A 14623-nucleotide genomic window follows, 5' to 3' on the forward strand; every position below is an offset into this window, starting at 1 on the left:
ATGGGGGAAGATGATGAGTAAAAATCTCTGATCACAGACCTAGATCTTATGTGTGCTTTTAAGCCAAGAATTTTCTCACTTATTTTCTTGTTCGCATGGAACCTTCTACCTATGGCTTTCATTGCCTTGAGAGGAGAATAATGCCTGAGTTCCAAAATAATTTTTAAAGTTACAATAAAAGCAATATGGCCTGAATAGCCAGAGTACTTTTCAAGAACCAGGGGCTTGACAGGAAGAAAAGATACATGTATTTTTCATTCTTAAAAAGTTGATTTTACATATAGAGATTCAGGGCATAGACCATGGACCATGGAGTTAGAAGAATGGTATATTAAATGGTAAATTTAATGGTATATTAAAATTAATATGGTAAATTAATGATAAATTTGGTAAATTGGCAAAAATTTGGTAAATTTGGTAAAATTGGTAGAAATTGGTAAAATTAAATGGTAAATTTAATGGTATATTAAAAAAAGAGAAAAAGAAAATGCCTTCTTACCCTGTGGAGACAAATTGCTTTTTGGGCTGTGGGAAGAATTCAGAGAAAAAAGGTAAGAGAATTTAGGAACATTAGTGAAGGTGAGGGGGAAGTGTTGGCTCTGTCTGGACCTTTGGGAGAAGACAGCACCTTTAATTCCCTGAGTCACCTTGGACTGGCTTTTAGAAGAGTAGAAATGAGCACCAAAGAGCCTTTCATTGCTCTGATAACCGACTACACCACCCCCTTCCTTCTCCCCAACACATACACACATGTCTCTCACAGGTCCTAGAGGAATTCAAAAAGTTACAGGGAGAGAGAGGAATGCTCAGATGCCTCCCAGGCAGCATGATCCCAATGAGCCTAGAGGATAGGACAGCCTGGGCTGCAAAGGAGAAAGCAGCCAGTTCTCAACAAGCCATGAGGCCCCTGAGATCCAGGTAGGGCCAATCAAGAGGGGAGAGCCCCTCAAACTCCCCACCAGTGACCAATGTCACTTGTATTGGGAGACCAGACAGTTCGCTCTCGGTAGATCCTACAGGGAAGACAATACAGAGAGAAGTACAGAGAATGCTAGGATGATACACAAGCCGCTTCCCCTACCACTGCCTGCCCCCCCAGAAATCTGATCAGAGGACAGAGAGAGAATCCTAATAAACAGAAATATCCACTACTACCGCACCGAATTATGTTTTAAGATGCAAGTGGCCTAATTCTCTTAATTTCATGAGATTAATATTAATTGTCTCGTTACAAAGAAAAGCACATTCATTAAAATTGCAGCTACATTGCGTCTCTGAAGAAATCTGGTAAAAACTCCCGTGGCAAGCTGGCCTTTGTGCAAGATGGCTCCCCCACATGGAGCAACCCCGAAAGGCCGCTCCTGCTCCTGAGGGTGACTGCAGAAACAGAGGACTGAGGACGCATTTGGCACGAAGCGTGCACGTGGAGTGCGGCAGTCTGGGTAAAACAAATGCTCTAGTCAATGACCCGGCTGAGGTTATGGTTTGACTTGAGAAACATTCCACAGTGAAGGAAAAACTTTCAGAGCAAACAATCTACGAGGTCACAAGTTAGTCAAACCACAGTGAAAAGATGAAGGGTCCTGCAAGTCAAAGATGCTTCAAGAAGACAGTGGTCCCCTGTGTCGGTAGCTGGGAAGAAGTCAAGGAAGAGGAATACTGTTAATGGATGTGGAGGTTGGAACCATTCCGGTGAGTTTAGCAAAAGTAGTTTTGGTGGAGTGATGGAGACAGACTCAACATGGGAGCGAGTTCAGGACAGGAAAAGGAGATGTTTGACTGTGAAGGAGAGAAGAGAGGGAAAGCCGGAAAGGGTCGTGGCGTCTTGACAGCTTTTAGTTAGATGGGAGTATCTTGAACATGTTCCTCTGTGACTGGGAAGAACCAGTAGAGGGAGAGTTTGGAGATCCTGAAGGAAAAAAGGGTAACAATTTCTAAAGGAGTGGGGAGGGGCAGGGATCCTACACACAGGTAGAGAGATGAACCTCTCTCTAGAAGGAGAAGGAGAAACACTTCCCCCATTTTCGAAGAAGATGTAAGTTTGGAGGTGGGAGATGGAGTCTGTGTGATAGGATGCTGGAAATGGACATTCTAGATTGGGAGCAAGCTGCCTAGATGAACAGAGTTAAGTTCTGGCCAAGTTTTAAAAAATTGTAATTACACATGCTCACAGAAATGAAACTTTTCAATGAAGGTAAAGATAAAATGAAGGTAAAGATCTCTCTCCCTCTCATCCCTGGTCCCCTTCTACAAATAACAGCATTTATTTACAAATTTATGTCATCTTCTGTCTTTGTTTCTTTGGGCGGTTATTTTCGTGACTCTCAGTTATATGCTAATGTTTCTCTTTCTTGATTTTTCAACTTTAAATGGTACTTATTCCACCTTGGAATGTGAAAGATGATAAATCCATATCACTTATACTATCCCTTTCTTGTCCCAATTGTTGTTAGTTGCATTTTCATTACTCTTTTGTTGGCCAGCTGTCACACATTTAAATATACTCAATCTTTAATTTCTTAGTCTCTCAATTTTAGACAATCAGCTTTTGATCTCCATGTCATGTAAGACAATTCTGGAAGATGGGGTGCCTTGGTGGCTTGGCCGATTAAGCATCTGCCTTAGGCTCATGCTCACTCTCTCTCTTTATTTATTCATTTGAGGGAGAGATAGAGACAGAGTCCAAGCAGGGGAGGAGGCAGGGGGAGAGGGAGAAGAAGGCTCCCTGCTGAGCAGGGAGCCCGACAAGGGGCTTGATCTCAGGACCCCAAGCACATGACCTGAGTCAAAGGCAGATGCTTAACCATCTAGGCGACCCAGGTGCCCCAATAAATAAAATTGTAAAAAAAAAAAAAAAAGGAAAGAAAATTCTAGAATAGAGACCATAATGTAGATATTTGGGCATTTAAAAAGTCTGGCTTGGGATGCCCGGGTGGCTCAGTCTGCATTGCATTGGATTTCTTGCTCAGTGGGGAGCCTGCTTCTCCCTCTGCCTGCCTCTCCCCCTGTTGGTGTGCTCTCTTACTCTGACAAATAAATAAAAATCTTAAAAAAAAAAAAAAAGAAAGAAAGCCTGGCTTTCAGAGAAAATGTACTTGCTAGTGGTAACTTGGCAACAGGTGGAAAATTCCAAAGTGTTCCTGTTTACTGCAGAATTTGTGCCCTTTGTTTTTGCATTAATCCTTAACATTAGTAAAGGTCAATTTGTTAGCTGCTTTGAGAATTAAAAGACTCTGAAGTTACATCCTTCATGGGGGTTAGTTTCCAAAATCAACACGTAAATGAAAGATAGGATATCATTCCGCTTTACCTTTTTCTGTGGCAAAGCAATTACCTCCATTTTAGAAAGACCCCTTGGGCATCTCCTGATGTAAAGAAGCAGAGAATTACGGACCTTCTGTACAGGCTCACAGATTCTAGTGTGATTAATTTTCAGTGCAAGTGACGAAACAAATTATGGTTTAAAATGGCTTTTGCGGGGCGCCTGGGTGGCTCAGTGGGTTAAAGCCTCTGCCTTCGGCCCAGGTCATGATCCCAGGGTCCTGGGATCGAGCCCCACATCAGGCTCTCTGCTCAGCAGAGAACCTGCTTCCTCCTCTCTCTCTCTGCCTGCCTCTCTGGCTACTTGTAATCTCTGTCTATCAAATAAATAAATAAAATCTTAAAAATAAAATAAAATGGCTTCTGCTTTAACACAAAGGGGATTTTTTGGCTGTGTTTTTGACAGACTGGGGAGTAAACCATGGCATCCAATACTCGAATAATATAATCAGGAAGCCTGTTGGTCTTCGTTAGTATACTTTGCTTTCTCTGTGGCAGCCTCGGTCTCGGGCAAGCTCTCCCTGTATAGTGGCAAGATGGTTCCTAGTAGAGCACAGCGTGTACATCCTCTCTAGCTCAGTTACCTGAGAAGATCTTTTTTTTTTTTTCAAGATTTTATTTATTTAACAGAGAGAGAGAGATCACAAGTAGTCAGAGCAGCAGGCAGAGACGGGGGGAAGCAGGCTCCCAGCTGAGCAGAGAGCATGATACAGGGCTCAATCCCAGGACCCTGAGATCATGACCTGAGCCGAAGTCAGAGGCTTAACCCACTGAGCCACCCAGGGGCCCCAGAACATCTCTTTCTTGATAGTTCCTGCCAATGTCCCGAGGTTCTTTTGGGAATCCATTTATCCCTTAAATAAGCGCTCTAGCCTGGGGTATGAAATACTCCAATTGCGTAGGTCTGAGTCATGTGTCTACCCTGAGAATAATAAAGCCCTTGAGTAGGGTCAGTATCACGCAAGGAAAAATAACAAACTAAATAAATCAAAGAATTAACACTCAAGGAAATGGAGGTAACAGCCATATGAAAAGGATCACCAAATACCAGAAAATATTTTAAAGAAAGAATGGTAGTAAGCAGTTTCAAAGGACACAAGACAATCGTCCTCTGTGAGGTCTTTTTATCAGGACGACTTCTTTCCTCCACAGCTTAGCCAAAGGGTAATATCTTTTTACAGCAATTCTTATGTTTCTTTATGTAGGATTATACAGAGTTTTCCTGAAAACAATGTCATCTTTAGTCTTCGTGTTTCTCCTAGTGCTAACAAAATGAGGTCTTGTTATATGTAATTTCCCATCTCTATGAAACTCTTTACCTGTGCCTTATGCCAGAATGTAGGGGATTTAAATCTAGAACCAAAATACAGATAGAGATCAGTGAATATTTGGAGAAGGACAGTTTGAGTTCCCATAAAATAATAAACTTAATCTTGGCTCTTCAGAATCATGGAAAGTTAGAGTCCGAAGGGAACTGTAAGATTGTGTTTATTTTGTAGATGAAGAAACTGAGGGTCAGAGTAGTTAAGTGATTGCCCAAGATCAAACAATTGGTTAATGAAAGAGCAAGAATGGGAGACCAAGGAACATAGTATATTGACTTCTGGCCTAGGACTTTGATCTGTCACATTTTGCTACTTGGTGAAGTTTAATTATTCAGCAATTTTGAAGAACTCTTAAGGTGTGGAGGCTGCAAAAGTGAGCTAAAACTTGTTAAATCAAGGTGCTAAGATTATGACAGCAATAAATCACTTAGTTATTGGGCAATTTGGTAACTAGGAGCAGGAAGGATATGAACTTTGTGCTTCTTTGTACCCAGGGCTCCACTATGTGAATATGTGATTGTCTTGAAACTACAAACAGCAGGGACAGTAGAAAGGAACATTCCTGGAGAGATCAGGAAGCCAGCAGGTGACAGTAGGTAGCTTAGTTTAGTGGTTAGGAATATTGTTTTGGGGTGGGGGGGAGCTGGCTGGCTCAGTCTGTAGAGCAAGCAACTCTTTTTTTTTTTTTTTTTTAATGTTTTATTTATAGCATGAGTGGGGGGAGCAGAGGGAGAGGGAGAAGCAGACACCCCGCTGAGCAAGGAGCCCCACACACCCAACACAGGGCTCAATCCCAGGACCCCAGGATCATGACCTGAGCTGGAGGCAGGCGCCTAACTGACTGAGCCACCCAGGCGCCCCTTGGAAGCGACTCTTGATCTTGTGGTTGTGAGCTCAAGCCCCACACTGGGTGTAGAGATTACTTAAAATAAGATCTTAAAAAAAAAAAAAAGAATATTGATTTTGGAGTAGACATTCCTGGGTTTGAATTCTGTCTCTATTACTTATCACACGTGGCTTTGGGCAAATTGTTTAATTTCTCTTGGGGCGCCTGGCTCAGTCAGTAGAGCATGTGACAGTTGATCTCAGGGTTGCGAGTTCCAGCCCATGTTGGGTATAGGGTTTACGTAGAAAAAAACCTAATCTCTCTAAATTTCTGTTTCCTTAAACACAAAAAGGGGGTTCCAACACCTATGAATAGTAAGAGATATAAATGAGGTCATGTATATAAAGAGAATAGTTCAGACCTGATACATAGTTTACACTCAATAAATGTAGTTTAGAAATATCTTGTGGGTTGTGGTTGGTCTTATGCAGTAGTAATCATTGGTTTCTCTATTTATACAAATAACATCTTTGCAAATGAACCGAATTCAGGCAAGTACAAATCTCATTCCACAAACTCAAGGTGCACAAAGAAATGTAACTATTTCTTTTTTAAGATTTTTATTTGTTTATTTGAAAAAGAGAGAAAGAGAGAAAGCAAGAGAGACCAAAGAGGGAAAGGGAGAAACAGATTCCCACTGAGCAGGGAGCCCGATGTGGAGCCTGATTCTAGGACCCTGGGATCATGACCTGAGCCGAAGGCAGAAGCTTAACCGACTGAGCCACCCATGCGCCCCAAATGTTTAACTATTTTTCTATGATTGAATTCATTTTGTATTTTAAGGTCCCACTTAACCAAGTAATGGAGACTTAACTTCAGTCCATTCAAGATTTTGAGTATTCATTCCAGGGAGCTTACATAGTGTGGAGGCACTGAAGCTGAAAGGGGGATGGGGTCAAGGTTAGGAATTCCCCGGGTACCCCCTAAAACATTCATCTTTTTTTTTTTTTAATCAGTTTTTTGTCCTTGTAGGTCTATGTAGGCCACTGCTTCATCCTTCTCACTCCTGTGGCAGGGTTTCTTTAAATCAGAGGAGACTCTCCTTTGCTATACTCATGCCTGTCTCAGACATGGAGAACAGCCCACGGCTTAGGGTACCACGTTCTCTGTGAGGCTGTTTTAGGTCTACTGGCCCAGACACAACGGGCAGACACTCTAGTCTACTCATCCAGGCGTGCTGGACAGAGGGGCGCTCTGGATGTCTTCCAGCGTCTGTGGGTTCTTGAGGCATGAGTCAGCCAGCTCAAGGACCCCCAAGCCTACTGAGTTTTTCAGCATCGGCTCCCTCTGCTCCTCCCCCTGCAGCTTAGCCTAGGGAGCAGGGGGGTAGGACTTGGGGGCTTTCTCCAGAAGCATGCCAGTAGTCATTCTCCTGGTTCAGACCCCTCCCCTCCAAGTTCTCCTTTCCTTCGGAGAATTTCTCATCTGGAGAAGCACCTGGTTCTTTCTCTAATATTCCTCTACCCTTATTGCTCTTATGCTCTACCTGGCCTTGTGACCCGTAAAAGTCAAGACTTTGCCAATTTGCCTTCTACATTCTTCTCCATCTTGCAAAAGGCAGTGGCCACAGAACATGCCACAACTCAAGTACTAGCCAGAGGGTTATAAAAGTTAGAGCCGCTTCTGGAATTCCAGAGGAAAACGGGGACAGGGAGCATCTTTGGAAATATCTACCATTCCCCCCCCCCCAGACTTTCATACTAGAGACTAATTTTAATTTTTTTTCTTTTCTTCCTGAATTTATTAATTTGAATTCTTCTACAAGGAAAAATTTCCCTTTCTCTTGTTTATTTTTTTAATCATTTGTATTAGCATGGACTCGTGGCTAATTTATTTTTGGGTTATAATCTAATATTGTAGTTATTTATTTTGTTCTCACTTTGGCCACTGAGAGCTCTTTTAGATCGGCTTACATTCCTTTTAAAGATTTAGTCATTTCAGAGAGAGAGAGAGAGAGAGAGAGCACGAGCGGGGAATAGGGGGAAGGAGCAGAGGGAGAGGGACAAGCGGACTCTGCATGCAGCACAGAGCCCAGTGACGTGGCTCAGTGCTGTGGGGCTGAATCCCAGGACCCTGAGATCATGACCCGATGTAGAAATCAAGAATCAGACAAGCAACCCACCGAGCTACCCAGGTGCCCGGACTTATATGCCCCTATAAAATGCTCTGATCCTTGGGGCGCCTGGGTGGCTCAGTCGGTTGAGTCTCCAACTCTTGGTTTCAGCTCAGGTCATGACCTCAGGGCCCCGGGGTACATCCCGCATTGGCCCATGCTCAGTGCGGAGTCTTCTGGAGGATTCTGTCTGCCCCTCCCCAGCTCCCTGCCACCCGCTCATCCTTTCTTTCAAATAAATAAGTAAATCCCTAAATGGACTAATTTTAATTTTTTAAAAGATTTATTTATTTATTTATTTGACAGACCGAGATCACAAGTAGGCAGAGAGGCAGGCAGAGAGAGAGGAGGAAGCAGGCTCCCTGCTGAGCAGAGAGCCCCATGTGGGGCTCGATTCCAGGACCCTGGGATCGTAACCCAAGCCGAAGGCAGAGGCTTTAACCCACTGAGCCACCTAGGCGCCCCCTAATTTTAATTTTTAAGAAGCGATTTCTTTCACATCAACAGACAAGCAAGCCTGTAGAAAATTTGCGAGCTAAGAAGGAACATCTGAGTCGATGGAAATCACTCCTTCTTTCCTTCATCTTAGCAAGTACCTATGAATTAATCCCTACCGGGGGTCACACTGATGACCAGTGTTATAAAATATTATGGGGGAATAAGAAAGCAGAGGAGCAGAAAAAAGTCCAGCCGTGATCTGAACAGAAAGAGAGTGCTGAAAATCTCTGATGGGCTTCCAAAGGCAACATTTTAAAATCCCATCTTCTTCTCTCCTTCCCCTTCTATGCAACTGTTGGTTGAATAAGGATGAGTTTTTAAAAACCTCAATTAATTTTAAGGAAGGAAACAAAGTAAGTGTTTTTCTTCTCACCAGGGAAGGCAATTTTGATGTTAAACACCTCATTGATGGTGGTAATACTATGCAGTTAATTTTAAAGATGGGAACAAAAGAAGAGTTTTCATTCTCACTAGGGAAGGCAGTTTTAAACACCTCATTGAGGGTAGGACTGCCGGGCTCATTTGGGACTTGATAATAGCTCCTCTTGACAAGACGATGCTGAAAACACAGGGTGAAACTTACCAGCCCTTAGACGACTTTTCACCCCCACCTACCAGCAAAGGCACATTTTCTCTATTTCCTGGGAAGAGTGTTAGTCTGCGGGGCCATCCAATTATTTTTACAATGCCAGGTCCCATGGAAATGAATTCAGGAGCTTATGCCATTGATTTCAATGGGGCTTGGTGTGGTGAAATTGATTCCACAGGGCTTTGACAGAGTGGAGAGAGGGGGGAGTTTTTATTCACAGGTATGTATTTTTCAAGCTGAAGCTTAAGAGGATCAGATTGCTCCTTCCAGCGCTGCCCCCACGAAATGAGAACTAATAAATAGGAAGGGGAAATAACATAGGTACATTACCTTCGTGGTCATGAATCTGCTCATTATTGTGGGGGAGCGGAATCGGATTGCACTTTTCGGTGAACACGTAAGTGGACTCAGATGCTAGAGTTGGGGGCTTCAGCTTACAAGAGGAACTTGAAGTGCTGGGACCACCCCACTGCCCAAAGTGGACATTGCCATTGCCTCAGTGGCCCTGGGTCCTTGGATTCTGGACCTTGGTTGTCTTGAAAGACAGAGATCAGAATGTCGTACCTATTGGTGCGGAGAGAGGGGATGCAATATGCCCATTTGAAAAAAACACTGGTGGGGCGCCTGGGTGGCTCAGTGGGTTAAAAAGCCTCTGCCTTCAGCTCAGATCATGATCTCAGGCTCCTGGGATCGAGTCCTGCATTGGGCTCTCTGCTCAACAGGGAGCCTGCTTCCTCCTCTCTCTCTGCCTGCCTCTCTGCCTACTTGTGATCTCTGTCTATCAAATGAATAAATAAAATCTTAAAAAAAAGAAAAAAAACACTGGAGGGGTGGCTGGCTGGCTCAGTCAGTTGAGCATAGGACTCTTGATTTCAGGGCTTGTGAGTAAGAGCCCCATATTAGATGAAGAGCTTAAAAAAAAAGATTAAAAAAATAGAGAATTACTTCAATTTTAAATAATTTCAATTCTCTCATGACGTCAGAGATTCACAGAATACTATTACTAGCAGGCAGGTTCCGTAGGGACAGATCATTGAGGCAGTTTCCTCATTTTTAGGAAATTTAGGACCAATTAGGAAACTGAGGCTCAGAGAGGCCCTCGAGTAGGGCCTAACACTTGATTTCCAGGTCAGCATTCCTCCCACCAGCCCAGGTTTCAAGAAGAGCAGAGGTTAGCATTTAGCCCCTTGGATTCCCTGAGTCAGACTCAGTGAAACCGTTACTTGCTGGTATAAGTTGATTTACAGTTAACCTCGCTGGGGGGGATTCATGGCGCCTGAAAAGACAAGGAGAAAATGGAGCACAAACCCACACACTCCATAATGCAGGGAGTCTTGGTAACCACAGAGCGGCGCATCCTTCCGAGGCGACAGTGGTCACTTAATGGGTAATTGGTTCCTTTCCCTGGGCCCCGCCTGAGCAATCCGGGGCAGAGAATCCCCACTGTCTTGAGATTCCAAGATGGAGCCCCCCCATAAACCCAGTCGGGAGAGTGAAGTGTGGCCTGGGAACTCTGTGGTGTGTTCTCTTCCCCCATGAGGGACTTTCACATTTAGAAACCGAATTTCATTCTCACCAAGACATTCTCGACTTGTTTCTGTCAGTGAGAAGTGGGTTTTGAACATATTAAGGGAAATTTGTAGGAAGGAAACATGGTAGAGCTAGGAGATAATGTTGGCCTAGTGCTCTGGTATGGAACTCTCCGGAAACTGAAAGCTCTTGAGAAACAGGAAGTATATCACCCTATTTATTTTATGCCAGAATAATTCGTAGGGTATTACACTAGCTTTTATTACAGTGGGCCATTTTTCTCTCCGGAAGCTGTGATAGCTCTCCCAATACAACTGGGAACGAGCTTCAGTAACTTCCCACGTTCATGTAATTTTTTTTCTGTGAATTCCATCACGTTACTGTCTGTAAGAATCCGCTCTTGGATGTTTCAGTTTCCCTTCGGGTTAGCAGGAGACTTTCATCCCTCCTTTGTGTTTGTCTGCTCTCCAGAATCTGAGGGAGGCTGCTGATTGCTTCAGGCCTTAGTTCTTTATTAGCTTCAATCTGCTTAACACTGCGCTTTGAAGATGTGTGAATTCCCGCCTGGCAGGAGCATCAGGACCCAAGCAGTGTAAAGGCGGGGCGGGGCGCAAAACAGGAGTGCACACCAGTGGAAAACTCCCTCTGAAGCAGAGGTTCACACCAGCCCTCCTGGGCTTTCTCACCTTTCTACATTCAACTTGAGAAGACAGGCAGTGGGGAAGAGCTGCACTTTCCCAGGGGATGGATTTCGGGTCTACTGGCCAGGTCCTGAGCGCCCCCCACCCCGCCCCCCCAGAAAAGCCTCAAGCCTGTTCCTGGGGACTGAGAAAGCTAACCTTCCAGTCCAGACCTCCATCTGTCTTAGGATCTGAGAGTCCCTACCTCACACCATAGCCCCGCCCTGCTGGTGCAGAAAGTTTTTCAAGACTGAGGCATCGGAACTATTTTGCTCCTCATGGAAATCCAGGGGCAACCTTCACTCCCAGCCTCAAAGCACAACAAGGGATAAGAAGGCTTTGACCACAGTTGCCTCTGGCTTCCTAGGAGAATTCTTCCTAGGACCCAGGCTACCAATACCCTTTTAGATATCCTTGAGATCATCATCCTGGGGCTGCTCTGACCGTGTGCACAAGCCAAGGCTTTGATGGAAAGGGACTAATCTGTAGTACCTAACACAGGGAATAGAGAAAGCATCACTTAAATTTGAGATTATGCGCACAGTCAGTTTCAGTGAACCAGTGTGGGCTTGGATTTCTGTCCCTTGTCACCAAAGGATTACTGATTATAAACCAATTTACTGATTATATATACTCTGTATAACCAACATTTTAAAACTGGGTTTTAAGTCAGGAAATTATGAAGAAGTTTTTGAGAGACTTTCTGGGGTATAATTTTGCAGACATACCTGTCAACACTTATGTGTGCAAGGATATATATACAAGGATGTCATGACATCTTTCTTTTTTCCTTCCTTCCTTCCTTTCTATAGGTGAAAATTAGAGCCAGCATTTGCTATAGATAGAAGATAGAGTCAGCAGTGGGAGTTCCATTATATAATTTAATTAATGTTTATGTTTCATAAGAATGAGATAGTTACTTATGTGTCGATAGGGAAGGATGTCTATGAAAAACATCAAGTTGCCAAACCAAATGCAAAGCACGATTCTATTTTTATAAAAACATTAAAAAAATTCTTCCCATAAGTAATATGAACAATGGCTACGGACAGGCAGTTCGTGGAAGAGGAATGGAAAATGGCCGGCAGATGTGTGCAAAGAGGCAAAGCCACGACAGCAGACATTAAATACAAATGAACACACCGGTGGATGGATTCTTCTGCCCCTCAGATCATCACTCTTCAAAAGTTCTTCCCATATTCATGGTGGTGAGTAGGGAAGTGGGTTTTCTCATACACCGTTGGAGGGATTCAATTCAATGCCTTTCCAGAAAGTATTTGGCAGTATTTATCAAAACTATTTGAATGTGTGTACCTTCCCATAAACCAATTTTACTTCCAGAAACGTATCTGATAGAAATAAAAGCTAGTTGTCTCCTAATATCCAATCACCCTCTCTTCTCAGTTCGAGGCTGAGCCGGGCACATGGCCCCAGGAATAATGGCTACATTTCCAGTCATTCTATTTTTTTTTTAATTTTTATTTATTTATTTTTTTAAAAGATTTTATTTATTTATTTGACAGAGAGAGATCACAAGTAGATAGAAAGTCAGGCAGAGAGAGAGAGAGGGAAGCACGCTCCCTGCTGAGCAGAGAGCCTGATGCGGGACTCGATCCCAGGACCCTGAGATCATGACCTGAGCTGAAGGCAGCGGCTTAACCCACTGAGCCACCCAGGCACCCCCCCCATTTCCAGTCATTCTTGTCGCGGCCAGCGGCCGTGCACTCCAGTTCTAGATGATAATGTGTATGCAGAAGCAGCAACTTCTGGATGTCTCCTCAAAGGAAGGAGTAATACTCCTGGGGCTCTGCTTTTTTCTTCTGTCTGGAATGCTGATTGCTGGCTAGAGTTCTGGTAGCAAGCTTGGAGGCTGAGGTGTCCCGGGAAATGAGATCAGAGCCAGCAAGGTAAGAAGGAGACTGGTCCCCAGCTCCAGGGAGGACCACACCAGCCTCGACCTGACCACTGCCAGTCACCGTGAACGTAAAAGAGAAACTTAAATATCTATCTTGGTTCAGTCACAGTATTTCAGGTTTTATTTTATTCTCCAAACTCAATCCTCACCAGTTCAAATGCGTGAAGATGTATCTCCAAGGATAGTTACTGAGGCATTGTTTGGAATACTAAGAAATGAGAATCTGCTGATAATCGTTGAATTTATTATAAGGTCCACTTGTTTATTCTTTTAGCAGATATTTTTAGCATCTACTCTATGTCTGACATGATTCTAGTCACTGGGCTCATAGCAGTGGACAGAAGAGACAGATTATCCCTTTCTGGAGTTTGTGTTCCGGTGAGGGAGCATGCCAAGGATGGGATTCTATGAAGCTATGGAAAATGAAAAGCTATCGTATGTGTACCGCTGTTCCTAATACACCATGTGGTTTCAAAAACTAGAGATATGTTGTGTTAAACATATTTTCTTTCTTTTTTAAGATTTTATTTATTTATTTATTTATTTATTTATTTATTTGAAAGAGAGAGAACAGGGAGGGGCAGAGGGAGAACCAGACCCCCAGCTGAGCAGAGAGCCTGATGTGGGGTTCGATCCCAGGACCCTGGGATCATAACTTGAGCCAAAGGCAGATGCTTAACCGACTGAGCCACCCACGCACCCTCACTAACTGTGTTTCCTAATTGTCTGTATTTGTGATTCTCTTACTTCTGAAGCCTTGCTGATCCTGGAGATGCCGCCTCTAGAACCTTCTGTATGCAAACCAGCTAGTCCAGAGCCTATACTGCCCTCTGCTTCCTTGGTGGAGCTCACAGAATGAGCCACCAGCCCCCTGCCTTTATGGGCCCCAAGGCCAGGGACTAGGCAACTAGGGCCAGTCCCTACATCCCTTATTCAAACTAGCCAATTCTAAACCCGCCTGGCCTGCTTACCCAGCCTGCCTACTGCTTCCAGTAAATACCACAATAAAGGCTCCTTCCCATTCCTCCTTCTGCCTCTGGCCCCCACGTGGCCCGGGTGGTGCGGCGTCCTTCTCTGTTTAGGAACTGGGAGAAACCAACTAGCTTTTCCATGGTGATTGTTCCCGGATCTGTTGGCTTCCCCATACCCGCATAATAACAAAACCGACGCTGAAAAATATATGTATGGTGTGATCTCATTTAATCTTTAAAAATCTATAAAGGCGGGGCACCTGGGTGCCTCAGCTGGTTAAGCATCTGTCTTCAGCTCAGGTCATGATCTCCAGGGTCCTGGGATCGAGCCCTGCCTTGAGCTCCCTGCTCAGCCAGGAGTTTGCTTTTCCCTCTGCCTCTCTGCCTCTGCTCGTGCTCTCTCTCTGTCTCTCTGTCTCTCTCTCTCAAATGAATGATTAAAATCTTTAAAAAAAAATTGGGGTGCCTGGGTGGCTCAGTGGGTTAAAGCCTCTGCCTTCGGCTCGGGTCATGATCTCGGGGTCCTGGGATCTATCCCCACATCGGGCTCTCTGCTCAGCGGGGAGCCTGCTTCCTCCTCTCTCTCTGCCTGCCTCTCTGCCTACTTGTGATCTCTCTCTGTCAAATAAACAAGTAAAATCTTTTAAAAAAACCTTTAAAAAAATCTATAAGGCACGTATGTTTGTATATGTTTTTAAAAGATAAATGAAATCCGTGGATGTTATACAAAAATCGTTACCAGTAATCGTATCCAGGAGGTAAGGAGGTGCGATGCGTTCCAGTTACTGGAGGATA

The sequence above is a fragment of the Meles meles genome, chromosome 2 (genome assembly GCF_922984935.1).
Source record: "Meles meles chromosome 2, mMelMel3.1 paternal haplotype, whole genome shotgun sequence".
In the NCBI taxonomy this organism is placed as follows: domain Eukaryota; kingdom Metazoa; phylum Chordata; class Mammalia; order Carnivora; family Mustelidae; genus Meles; species Meles meles.